Consider the following 13,981-nt stretch of genomic DNA (forward strand, 5'->3'; position numbering starts at 1 on the left):
GCCACCTCAGCTGACTCCATTCGACATGGAAGAGCAGCGGCTCGACTCCAAGCTCCTCCCAAGTGACCGAGCTCCTCACCCTATCTCTAAGGGAGCACCCAGCCACCCTGCGGAGGAAACTCATCTCAGCCGCTTGTACTCGCGATCTTGTTCTTTCAGTCATGAGCCAAATATCATGATCATAGGTGAGGATCGGAAAATAGATCAATCGGTAAATCGAGAGCTTTGCCCCCCTACTCAGCTCCCTCTTCACCACGACAGTCCGATACAGCGACCACATCACTGCAGATGCTGCACCGAACCGTCTATCGATCTCACGCTCCATCTGTCCCTCACTCATGAACAAGACCCCGAGATACTTAAACTCCTCCACTTGAGGCAAGGACACTCCATCAACCTGAATGGGGCTAAGCACCTTTTCCGGTCGAGAACCATGGCCTTGGATTTGGAGGTGCTGATTCTCATTCCGGATGCTTCACACTCGGCTGCAAACCACCCCAGTGCACGCTGAAGGTCCTGATTTGATGAAGCAAACAGAACCACATCGTCCGCAAACAGCAGAGACGAGATTCTGTGGTTCCCAAACCAGACCCCCTCTACACCCTGGCTGCGCCTAGAAATTCTGTCCATAAAAATAATGAACAGAACCGGTGACAAAGGGCAGCCCTGGCAGAGGCCTACGTGCACTGGAAACAGGTTTGACTTACTACCGGCAATGTGAACCAAGCTCCTGCTGCGGTCGTACAGGGACCGGATAGCCCTTAGCAAAGGACCCCGGACCCCGTACTCCCGGAGCACCTCCCACAGGGTGCCCCGAGGGACATGGTTGAACGCCTTCTCCAGATCCAAAAAACACATGTGGACTGGTTGGGCGCGAACTCCCATGAACCCTCGAGCACCCGATGGAGCGTGTAGAGCTGGTCCAGTGTGCCGCGACCAGGACAAAAACCACACTGCTCCTCCTGAATCCGAGGTTCGACCATCGGTCGAATTCTCCTCTCCAGTACTCTGGAATAGACCTTACCGGGGAGGCTGAGGAGTGTGATCCCCCTATAGTTGGAACACACCCTCCGGTCCCCCTTCTTAAACAGAGGGACCACCACCCCGGTCTGCCAATCCAGAGGCACTGTCCCTGATCGCCACGCGATGTTGCAGAGGCGTGTCAGCCAAGACAGTCCCACAACATCCAGAGACTTAAGGTACTCAGGACGGATTTCATCCAACCCAGGAGCCTTGCCACCGAGGAGCTTTCTAACCACCTCGGTGACTTCGGCGTGGGTAATGGACAAGTCCGCCTATGAGTCCCCAGTCTCTGCTTTCTCCTCGGAAGACATGACGATGTGATTGAGGAGATCCTCGAAGCATTCCTTCCACCGCCCGACAACATCCCCAGTCAGGGTCAACAGCTCCCCACCCACACCATAAACAGTGCTGGTGGAGAACTGCTTCCGCCTCCTGAGGCGTCGGACGGTTTGCCAGAACCTCTTCGAGGCCGACCGATAGTCCTCCTCCATGGCCTCCCCGAACTCCTCCCAGATCCGAGTTTTTGCCTCTGCGACCGCATGGGCTGCGGCACGCTTGGCCTGCCGGTACCTGTCAGCTGCCTCCGGGGTCCCACCTACCAACAAAGATAAGTAGGACTCCTTCTTCAGCTTGATGGCATCCCTTACTTCCGGCATCCACCACCGGGTTCAGGGATTGCCACCGCGGCAGGCACCAGAGACCTCTGGTGAATCACAGAGATTTTTTTATGAAGATAAAAAAAATACACAAGTAGCCTACACACCCACACACAACAGAAAACATTAACCACAAAATTTGCAAGCTCTGAAATTATATTTAAACTAGGTTTTCATCTATCAAAAACAAAAATGTATGTTCATTTTTAAGCAACTTGCACAACGCATATATGAACCACAAGTGAAATTTGTATACAAGTATGTGAACACACATGCACACACACGGTCAGCCTTTCGCTATGCACAGCGACAGTAATTAAGCATATTTGTGTGTGTGTGTGTGTATATATATATATATATATATATATATATATATATATATATATATATATATATATATATATATATGGTTAACAAACTGAATTGGTTGTAACAAATTTAATATGGATGTCAGAAACTGTTATTGAGCAAATAAATCCAAAAGACTCCAACAGACTGACACACATGACTGTCAAAAGAGGTGTGACAATGTCATACTTAGTTCTGCAATGATAGTTATTTTTCTGTGTCACAGCACAGTCACAAATATCATGAGCCCTGATAGTTATTTTTCTGTGTCACAGCACAGTCACAAATATCATGAGCCCAGCAAAATTAATTAGGCTGCAATACTGACCCAGGGAGCTGAAGCCATTAAAAAGAAAAGCTTCCTGCAGCATTCACTGACTGACCTTTATCATTCTCATAGGACACCACTGCAGCAGTCTTGGCATCATTTGGTGACATTTTTGATAGAGTCACTCATCAGTTTTATTTATATACATACATACATACATACATCTTCAACCACTTATCAGGGATCGGGTCACAGGGCAACAGCTCCAGCAGGGGATCCCAAACTTCTCTTTCCCGGGCCACATTAACCACCTCTTACTGGGGGAGCCCGAGGTGTTCCCAGGCCAGTGTGGAGATATCATCTCTGTACCTAGTTCTGGATCTTTCCTGAGTTTTCTCCCAGCTGGACATACCTGGAACACCTCCCTAGAGAAGTGCCCAGGAGGCATCCTTACCAGATGCCCGAACCACCTCAGCTGGCTCCTTTCAACGCGAAAGAGCAGTGGCTCTACTCTGAGCTTCCCACAGATGACCAAGCTTCTCACCCTATCTCTAAGGGAGACACCAGGCACCCTCCTGAGGAAACCCATTTCAGCCGCATATACACACGATCTAGTTCTTTTGGTCATGACCCAACCTTCATGACTATAGGTGAGAGTAGGAATGAAGATTGACCGGTAGATCGAGAGCTTTGCCTTTTGGCTCAGCTTTGTTTTCGTACGGTAGAGCGAATGCAAACTGTCCCTGCTGCACCAATTCTTCGGTCAATTTCATGCTCCATTGTCCCCTCACTCGTGAATGAGATCCCAAGGTACCTGAACTCCTTCACTTGGGGCAAGACTTCATTCTCTACCCGGAGCAGACAGTCCATCGGGTTCCTGCTGAGAACCATGGCCTCAGATTTAGAGGTGCTGATCCTCATCACTGCCGCTCCACACTAGACTGTGAACCGACCCAGTGAGTGCTGGAGATCACAGGCTGATGAAACCAACAGGGCCACGTCATCTGCAAAAAGCAGTGATGAGACCCTGAGCCAACCAAACTGAAGAGCCCCTCCCCCCGATTACGCCTCAATATCATGTCCATGATAATCACAAGCAGGACTGGTGACAAGGAGCAGCCCTGGCGGAGGCCAACCCCCACCAAAAATGAGTCCAACTTACTGCAGAGGGCCGGTGTAACAGTTACACCAGAACACAGCTCTTACTTTGTGAGTTCAGAAATTGGATGGCCCTGAGAAGGGTCCCCCACATTCCATACTCCCACAGCACCTCCACAGCATCGCCCAGGGTACCCGAACCAGGAGACTCCAAAGAAATTTTTAGTATAGCAGTGCTGTTGGCAATTATCACCCGAGGCAGCGTTCAAAGTGCAACGCGCCAGGGGAGTAGGTCCTCCAGAGGAGGAAGATCTTGCATATTGACTGTTTCAAGTACAAATGGAGGCCATTTCCTGCAACTTCAGCCTTCTTTAAATACACAACTTAAGAGACATAAGAAAATCTCCAACACCAAGTTCTTCTTATGATAGAATGTTATTTATTGCATAATACATAGCAAGCAACACTGTAAACATACCAAATAGCTCTGGAATTAACTTAATTAGACCATGATAGTTTCACCTTTTACATGTAAAATTGGAACGATATTAAAAAATTCAGCCTTCCGGAATCAATAACTTCAAAGTAGGGATGCACCGATCCCGAAACCAGTATTGGTATTGGCCTGATCCCGTATTCATTTACTCGTACTTGTAATCAAAAAAGTCATGGGATCGAATCCCAGGTCTTTCTGTCTGGAGTTTGCATGTTCTCCCATGTCTGTGTGGGATCCATTCGGGTGCTCCGGCTTCCTCCCACATCCAAAGACATGCAGGTTAGGTGAAATGGAAACTTTAAATTGACCCGTAGGTGTGCATGCAGGTGTGAATGTGTTTGTTTGTCTGTATGTGACCCTGCGAGAGACAAGCATCCTGACCAGGGTGTTCCCCACCTCACACCCCATGACCACTGGGATAGGCTCCAGTGCTCCCCACCCCCAATAACCCCCATTTGGAGTAAGCGGGTACAGAAAATGGATGGCTGTGCATTATCTAATGTCTTTTCCCTTAAATCCCCATTTTAAACTGCATTTTTCTCCATTTAACAAAATGCAAATATTGGATTTTTCATCTGAATTATTCATTTTTATTTCATAAATTGAGTGTTCAATTTAGTTTGTGACTAGTAGAGTTACTCAGCCAGTATCAAATGGAGCATACTGGACATTATTTTACAAATGCTAACACTAACTTAAACTGCTTACTCTAATTAAGAGTCACGGTGGACTGGAGCCTATCCCAGCAGTCATAGGGCATGAGGCCGGGTACACATATAGACAAACACAAACCTATTCACACCCGCACACACACCTATGGACAATTTAAAGTTTCCAATCCACCTAACCTGCATGCAAATGTGGGGAGAACATGCAAACTCCATACAGACAGGCCACAGGTGAGAATCAATCCCATGACCTTCTTGCTGGGGAGGCAACTGTGCTAACCACTAAGCCACCACACTGCCCACTATAAAAACCTATCACTAGATAACAGACACTGTGTCTCATCACCTAAACAAATTTCAGACAATATCAAAAAGCCACAAACAATGAATCGCTTTGCTGAGTAATGTTGAACAGACGTAAATGCAAAGTACTGAGAAATGTTCAAACTGCAAATCTCAGTGCAGGAGAAGCAGGGAGGGCTGAGACTCGATGACCTTTTGATTAAAAACAGGGTGCTGCAGCAAGATCAAGCACATTCATTATGACACACAGAAACCTGCATAAGAACAGCTGCAAATTTCCAATTTTTTTTCTTTTCCCAAAGGCTGTTTGATTAAATTTGTATTTCACTTCCCTTGAGACACTCAAGTTGCAAATGAATCTGACTGACCCAGAACCCTGCCTTAAATTCCTTCAATCATGTCCACCCATGTGTAGGAGGATTAAGTAACAAAACAATCGCTGTATTCTCAGAAGAACTGAAATTATGACTGCTACAGAGCTGTAGAGGGAAAGAAGAATAACAAAGTTCAAACAAGATGAAGGGAATCTCCACTGCTTCAATTTAATGGTGGGAACATAATGAAGAAGGGAGAAGAAAAGGTAAGACAATAACGTGTGGTGCAAAATGCATTTGAGGTGTGTACACGATCATACTGCAATTTAGGCGGCACTAAATCTCAATGGTTTAGTGGTTAGCACTGTTGCCTCACAATGAGAAGGTCATGGGATCAATTCCCACCTGTGGCCTTTCTGTCTGGAGTTTACATGTTCTCCCCATGTTTGCGTGGGTTCCCTCTGGGTGCTCCAGCTTCCTCCCACATTCAAAGACATGCAGGTTAGGTGAACTGGAAAGTTTAAATTGTTTGTAGGTGCGCGTGTGGGTGTGCATGTGTTGTCTATATGCGACAGACTGGCGTACTATCTAGGGGGGTGGACCCTGCCTCATGCTCAGTGACTGCTGGAATAGGCTCCAGCCTCCTGCGATCTAATCTTTGGATCAGTGGCTGAAGATGAGTGTGTGAGTGTGTAAATCTCAGCACAAACTAGCAAACTAGAGTTCTATAAAGAAACTGGATTACATGTCCAGATTATTCATGGGTATGTCATAGGCAGCCACAAATTCAACCAATCACAGCCTATCATTTAATTTAAACTTGAGTATATGAAGTTATAGTTCCAGTTCTAATTCCAGTGAAGCTCCATTGTGCCACTGCTTAGGGCCCCTTCACACATAGCACGAATAAGTACAAATCAGAGCGAATCACGGAGGAACAGCCTGCATGAGCGAACCACGAAAACATCAAGCCGACGGGCAGGCGTGAACGAACTCGCTGCGACGGTGTCATGCACGCGACAGTCTCATGTGGGCAGGAACATAGTGCGAGCAGCTGGGACGTGGTGCACCACATCACGCAGCTGATGTGGAGAACAAAAAATAAAAACCAATCAGTGAATATCACTGGGTTGATATAAATAATAAATAAAAGGGGACGCAATACAGAACCCCGTTGTTAAACAACCCTGGTTAATTAAAAATTAAATGCCACTCACAGGATTCGAAACTGCAATTTACAAAACCTCTGGTTACCAGATGGAAACTTTACCACTGCCCTACAATCACTGTCTTCTAACAATGGCTAAAATCAACAAGCAGATAAATGTATTTTTTTTATAAAAAGAGCCGTGATAACTGACCAAACAGCGTTTGTTACGGCATATTTCTTTGTGAAGACAGCAAGCACACATACGTTCGTGTCCATCAAAACACGGTACGTGTTCTGCAGTTGTGACGTCCAGGACCAGCGATGTCTCAACAGCTGTTGGCAGCCAGCTACACCCCCATCCAGACCAAGGTATGAGAGGCGCCTCGTCTGCAGGGGGCGTGCGAACCACCTGCATGCACGTGTTGGGGGGAGTGTGCGAAACACATGCACACATGTTGTGGGGGGGAGCCAACACTCTGGCACACCACATGCGTACTTGCCAACTTCACAGTTGTGGGGGCACTTAAACAAATTTCACTGCCAGCTCGAAAGTGATGGTCTGCTGATTGTTTACGTGCTAACAGCGTGAATGGCCACACATCTTCTAAGTGCCAAGCGAACAGTGTAGATGTTTGTGTGTGTCACCTGGAATTTGGCCGACACCTGCCGCGAGAGGAATCAAATGGGCTCTCACAGGGCACACTCTGTCTTTCAGCCACTGGAGTGAGCAAATAGTTGTAGCAACAGGTGTACAAGGCATTAGAGACAGCTCTGATTGTACACGTATTGCATACAGTTCCTGCTTCATGCGCAATTCATGCGTAATTTGACCACATTTGTTACTATGTGTGAAAGGGCCCTTAGGGGCAGCCCTGGCACGATTGATGTTGGTAGCTGCTCCTGTTTTTTTTTTTTTTGTATAGATGGTGGTTGGCTCTCACTGCGGTATTGTATCACTTCCTGTTCCGGAGCACAGCAGTGTTTTGCTATATCTGTTAGCTGTTTAATCTGCGCAGTTAGATTCATCTAGTTAACTAGACAACGATTTGTTTCACAGTGTAATCTTCACATGCCTTAACTAAAGCACTCCCTCTGCTGAATCATCTCTAAATTATTTACACATTATTCACTTTGCGTGTTTTTAGGAATCCGCTAGCTTAGCGCAGCCACTAGCTCTTAGCCGGTTTAGCATGGAGGCTTCTCCTGTCTCTCCCACACTTTACTGCTCTGGGTGTGAAATATTTAGTTATTCCTCAGCCTCCTTTAGCAGTAATGGTACTTGTAATAAGTGTAGCTTATTCATAGCTTTGGAGGCCAGGCTGGGCGAATTGGAGACTCGGCTCCGCACCTTGGAAAATTCTACAGCTAGCCAGGCCCCTGTAGTCGGTGCGGACCAAGGTAGCTTAGTTGCCGTTAGTTCCATTCAGGCAGATCCCGAGCAGCCGGGAAAGCAGGCCGACTGGGTGACTGTGAGGAGGAAGCGTAGTCCTAAACAGAAGCCCCGTGTACACTGCCAACCCGTTCACATCTCTAACCGTTTTTCCCCACTCGGCGACACACCCACCGAGGATCAAACTCTGGTTATTGGCGACTCTGTTTTGAGAAATGTGAAGTTAGCGACACCAGCAACCATAGTCAATTGTCTTCCGGGGGCCAGAGCAGGCGACATTGAAGGAAATTTGAAACTGCTGGCTAAGGCTAAGCGTAAATTTGGTAAGATTGTAATTCACGTCGGCAGTAATGACACCCGGTTACGCCAATCGGAGGTCATTAAAATTAACATTGAATTGGTGTGTAACTTTGCAAAAACAATGTCGGACTCTGTAGTTTTCTCTGGGCCCCTCCCCAGTCAGACCGGGAGTGACATGTTTAGCCGCATGTTCTCCTTGAATCGCTGGCTGTCTGAGTGGTGTCCAAACAATGAGGTGGGCTTCATAGATAATTGGCAAAGCTTCTGGGGAAAACCTGGTCTTGTTAGGAGAGACGGCATCCATCCCACTTTGGATGGAGCAGCTCTCATTTCTAGAAATCTGGCCAATTTTCTTAAATCCTCCAAACCGTGACTATCCAGGGTTGGGACCAGGAAGCAGAGTTGTAGTCTCTCTGCAGCTTCTCTATCCCTGCCATCCCCTCATTACCCCATCCCCGCAGAGACAGTGCCTGCTCCCAGACCACCAACAACCAGTAAAAATCTATTTAAGTATAAAAATTCAAAAAGAAAAAATAATATAGCACCTTCAACTGCACCACAGACACCACATTTAACTGCAAAACAGTTAAATGTGGTCTATTAAACATTAGATCTCTCTCTTCTAAGTCCCTGTTAGTAAATGATATAATAATTGATCAACATATTGATTTATTCTGCCTTACAGAAACCTGGTTACAGCAGGATGAAGGTTAGTTTAAATGAGTCAACACCCCCGAGTCACACTAACTGCCAGAATGCTCGTAGCACGGGCCGAGGCGGAGGATTAGCAGCAATCTTCCACTCCAGCTTATTAATTAATCAAAAACCCAGACAGAGCTTTAATTAATTTGAAAGCTTGTCTCTTAGTCTTGTCCATCCAAATTGGAAGTCCCAAAAACCAGTTTTATATGTTGTTATCTATCGTCCTCCTGGTTGTTACTGTGAGTTTCTCTGTGAATTTTCGGACCTTTTGTCTGATTTAGTGCTTAGCTCAGATAAGATAATTATAGTGGGCGATTTTAACATCCACACAGATGCTGAGAATGACAGCCTCAGCACTGCATTTAATCTATTGTTAGACTCAACTGGCTTTGCTCAAAATTAAAATGAGTCCACCCACCACTTTAATCATACCTTAGATCTTGTTCTGACTTATGGTATGGAAATTGAAGACTTAACAGTATTCCCTGAAAACCCCCTTCTGTCTGATCATTTCTTAATGACATTTACATTTACTCTGATGGACTACCCAGCAGTGGGGAATAAGTTTCATTACAGTAGAAGTCTTTCAGAAAGCGCTGTAACTACGTTTAAGGATATGATTCCTTCTTTATGTTCTCCAATGCCATATACCAACACAGGGCAGAGTAGCTACCTAAACTCTGTGAGTGAGATAGATTATCTCGTCAGTAGTTTTATATCCTCATTGAGGACAACTTTGGATGCTGTAGCTCCTCTAAAAAAGAGAGCCTTAAATCAGAAGTGCCTGACTCCGTGGTATAACTCACAAACTCGCAGCTTAAAGCAGATAACCCATAAGTTGTAGAGGAAATGGTGTCTCACTAATTTAGAAGATCTTCACTTAGCCTGGAAAAAGAGTCTGTTGCTCTATAAAAAAGCCCTCCGTAAAGCTAGGACATCTTACTACTCATCACTAATTGAAGAAAATAAGAACAACCCCAGGGTTCTTTTCAGCACTGTAGCCAGGCTGACAAAGAGTCAGAGCTCTATTGAGCCAAGTATTCCTTTAACTTTAACTAGTATTGACTTCATGACTTTCTTTGCTAATACAATTTTAACTATTAGAGAAAAAATTACTCATAACCATCCCAAAGACATATCATTCTCTTTGGCTGCTTTCAGTGATGCCGGTATTTGGTTAGACGCTTTCTCTCCGATTGTTCTGTCTGAGTTATTTTCATTAGTTACTTCCTCCAAACCATCAACATGTATATTAGACCACATTCTTACCAGGCTGCTCAAGGAAGCCCTACGATTAATTAATGCTTCGATCTTAAATATGATCAATCTGTCTTTATTAGTTGGCTATGTACCACAGGTTTTTAAGGTGGCAGTAATTAAACCATTACTTAAAAAGCCATCACTTGACCCAGCTATCTTAGCTAATTATAGGCCAATCTCCAACCTTCCTTTTCTCTCAAAAATTCTTGAAAGGGTAGTTGTAAAACAGCTAACTGATCATCTGCAGAGGAATGGTCTATTTGAAGAGTTTCAGTCAGGGTTTAGAATTCATCATAGTACAGAAACAGCATTAGTGAAGGTTACAAATGATCTTCTTATGGCCTCAGACAGTGGACTCATCTCTGTGCTTGTTCTGTTAGACCTCAGTGCTGCTTTTGATACTGTTGACCATAAAATTTTATTACAGAGATTAGAGCATGCCATAGGTATTAAAGGCACTGCGCTGCGGTGGTTTGAATCATATTTATCTAATAGATTACAATTTGTTCATGTAAATGGGGAATCTTCTTCACAGACTAAGGTTAATTATGGAGTTCCACAAGGTTCTGTGCTAGGACCAATTTTATTCACTTTATACATGCTTCCCTTAGGCAGTATTATTAGAAAGCATTGCTTAAATTTTCATTGTTACGCAGATGATACTCAGCTTTATCTATCCATGAAGCTAGAGGACACACACCAATTAGCTAAACTGCAGGATTGTCTTACAGACATAAAGACATGGATGACCTCTAATTTCCTGCTTTTAAATTCAGAAAAAACTGAAGTTATTGTACTTGGCCCCACAAATCTTAGAAACATGGTGTCTAACCAGATCCTTACTTTGGATGGCATTACCGTGACCTCTATTAATACTGTGAGAAATCTTGGAGTCATTTTTGATCAGGATATGTCATTCAATGCGCATATTAAACAAGTATGTAGGACTGCTTTTTTGCATTTGCGCAATATCTCTAAAATTAGAAAGGTCTTGTCTCAGAGTGATGCTGAAAAACTAATTCATGCATTTATTTCCTCTAGGCTGGACTATTGTAATTCATTATTATCAGGTTGTCCTATAAGTTCCCTGAAAAGCCTTCAGTTAATTCAAAATGCTGCAGCTAGAGTACTGACAGGGACTAGAAGGAGAGAGCATATCTCACCCATATTGGCTTCTCTTCATTCGCTTCCTGTTAATTCTAGAATAGAATTTAAAATTCTTCTTCTTACTTATAAGGTTTTGAATAATCAGGTCCCATCTTATCTTAGGGACCTCATAGTACCATATTACCCCAATAGAGCGCTTCGCTCTCAGACTGCAGGCTTACTTGTAGTTCCTAGGGTTTGTAAGAGTAGAATGGGAGGCAGAGCCTTCAGCTTTCAGGCTCCTCTCCTCTGGAACCAGCTCCCAATTCAGATCAGGGAGACAGACACCCTCTCTACTTTTAAGATTAGGCTTAAAACTTTCCTTTTTGCTAAAGCTTATAGTTAGGGCTGGATCAGGTGACCCTGAACCATCCCTTAGTTATGCTGCTATAGACTTAGACTGCTGGGTGGTTCCCATGATGCACTGAGTGTTTCTTTCTCTTTTTGCTCTGTATGCACCACTCTGCATTTAATCATTAGTGATTGATCTCTGCTCCCCTCCACAGCATGTCTTTTTCCTGGTTCTCTCCCTCAGCCCCAACCAGTCCCAGCAGAAGACTGCCCCTCCCTGAGCCTGGTTCTGCTGGAGGTTTCTTCCTGTTAAAAGTGAGTTTTTCCTTCTCACTGTCGCCAAGTGCTTGCTCACAGGGGGTCATTTTGACAGTTGGGGTTTTTCTGTAATTATTGTATGGCTTTGCCTTGCAATATGAAGCACCTTGGGGCAACTGTTTGTTGTGATTTGGCGCTATATAAATGAAATTGATTTGATTTGATAGAGAAAGAGAAACCACAGTGGATGCAGCACAGATCCACATTGGGATTTGGCACAGGTTTTACACCGGATGCTGTTCCTGACGCAAATCCAGTTTTACCTGCAGAAACACACAGTCTCTGGTGTTCCCAAGAGATCTCCCATCCAAATACAACCAAGACCCACTCTGCTTAGCTTCTGAGATATGACAGGATCAAGCTTGTACAGAGCAGACTGGCTGCCTCTGGCACTACTGATATTCTTGTTTAAAAATGCAAAAGTACTTTTTGTCCAAATAATCGATGGAACACTCAATTCCAAAATATTCGATAGCTCCACCCTTACTTAATTTGTTAATATACATCCATTCCTGCATTTACGTCCTGCAACTCAAAAAAAGATGGGGCATGGGGCAATTTATTTTGTCCACCAAGGACGTAATAAAATCACCTGCTTTTAATTGTCTGTCTGTCTGTCTGTCTGACTGTTAGCCTGGATTACGTCAGAACTACCCATTAAATTTTGGAGTTGATCCGGATCCGCATTCTGGTCAAGTTTCACTTAATATACTCTTGAAGGATTACTGTTAGCAGGATTACATCAAAACTACTGCATGGATTTTGACAAAATTTTTAACACAGATACATATTAGGCCATGAAAGACTCCATTAAATTTTGGAGGTGATCTGGATCATAATCCGGATTCTGGATCAAGATTTCTCTTTATATACGCTTTGAAGAATTACGTCAAAACTACTTCACAGATTCTCACCAAATGTGCACCACAGATAGATATTAGGGCATGGAAGACTCCACTGAATTTTGAGGTTAGGCAGATCCGGATCCACATTCTGGATCAGATTTCACTCTATTTAATCTTTGAAGGATTACGTCAAAACTACTTCACGGATTCTCACCAAATTTTCACCACGGACAGATATTAGGCCATGGAAGACTCCATTAAATTTTGGAGGTTATCCAGATCTGAATCCAGAGTCTGGATCAAGATTTCACTTTATATACGCTTTAAAGGATTATCTCAAAACTACCTCATGGATTCTCACCAAATTTCAACAGAGATAGATATTAAGGCACAGAAGACTCCACTGTATTTTGGAGGTGATCCAGATCGAGATCCAGATTTAGATTCTAGATCAAGATTTCACTTTATATATACTTCAAAGGATTACGTCAACTCTACTTTGTTGTGTGGGCCGCCAGAAGAGGAGGTACTGCTGGCCCACCACCAGAGGGCGCCCTGCCTGAAGTGCGGGCTTCAGGCACGAGAGGGCGCTGCCGCCACGGAAACAGCCGGGGGTGACAGCTGTCACTCATTATCTCTTGACAGCTGTCACCCATCTACACTACATCATCTCACTCCATAAAACCCGGACGTCATCTCCACCTCATTGCCGAGATATCATCGACCTGTGAAGGTAATAATCTCAGCCGTATAACTAACTGTGTTTAGTAAACTCATTTTTGCAGCTGTTTTTCCTGTGGAGTGCATTATCTGGAGATTGGCGTGACCGGCGACAGCTTCGCTTTACACCCCACCAGATAAGTGCTGTGTGACAGGAGCTGCACGAGTGTGGATGAGAGGTGGAGGTGGAATCTCCACCATTGTTGTTACTGGGTGTGCACACACCCACATCTTATTGTTTCTGCTCCTTGCCAGCAGTACCAGATCCGACATTCGGAGACGGTGGCCACCTGGGGAGTCGGGACTTGGCGGCTCCAGTATTCTCCGGGTTCGGTGGCGGAGGAAATCGTGTGGTTCCGGTTCTTCTCAGGACAGACGTCTTCTATCCTCGAGCCTGCCCACACGTCACCCTTGTGATTGACTGTTTGCAAAATTTCACATTCCTCTATATTGTGGTTGTGCTCATTCACAACAGTAAAGTGTTCATATTCGACTCTTTAATTGTCCGTTCATTTACGCCCCCTGTTGTGGGTCCGTGTCACTACACTTTCCCAACATACTTCATGGATTCTCACCAAATTTGCACCACAGATATATATTTGGGCATAGAAGACTCCACTGAATTTTGGAGGTGGTGTGGATCTGGATCCGGATTCTGGATCATTATTTCACTTTATATAGGCTT

At 44.7% G+C, this 13,981-nt stretch overlaps 1 protein-coding gene across 7 annotated transcripts in view; it reads right to left on the reverse strand.

The window, feature by feature from the left end:
* plekha7b (pleckstrin homology domain containing, family A member 7b) overlaps positions 1–13,981 on the reverse strand; it is a 273,942-nt gene that overhangs the window by 186,082 nt on the left and 73,879 nt on the right. Inside the window, exon 1 of one of the 7 annotated variants that reach the window (XM_034191286.1) lies at positions 5,229–5,568. The exons of the other annotated variants lie outside the window; for them this stretch is intronic. The gene's annotated coding sequence lies outside the window, so the exon portion shown is untranslated. Of the gene's footprint in view, positions 1–5,228; positions 5,569–13,981 lie in introns of those variants that run through there. 7 annotated transcript variants of the gene reach the window in all.

This window comes from Thalassophryne amazonica, chromosome 2 (genome assembly GCF_902500255.1).
Source record: "Thalassophryne amazonica chromosome 2, fThaAma1.1, whole genome shotgun sequence".
NCBI classification, from domain to species: domain Eukaryota; kingdom Metazoa; phylum Chordata; class Actinopteri; order Batrachoidiformes; family Batrachoididae; genus Thalassophryne; species Thalassophryne amazonica.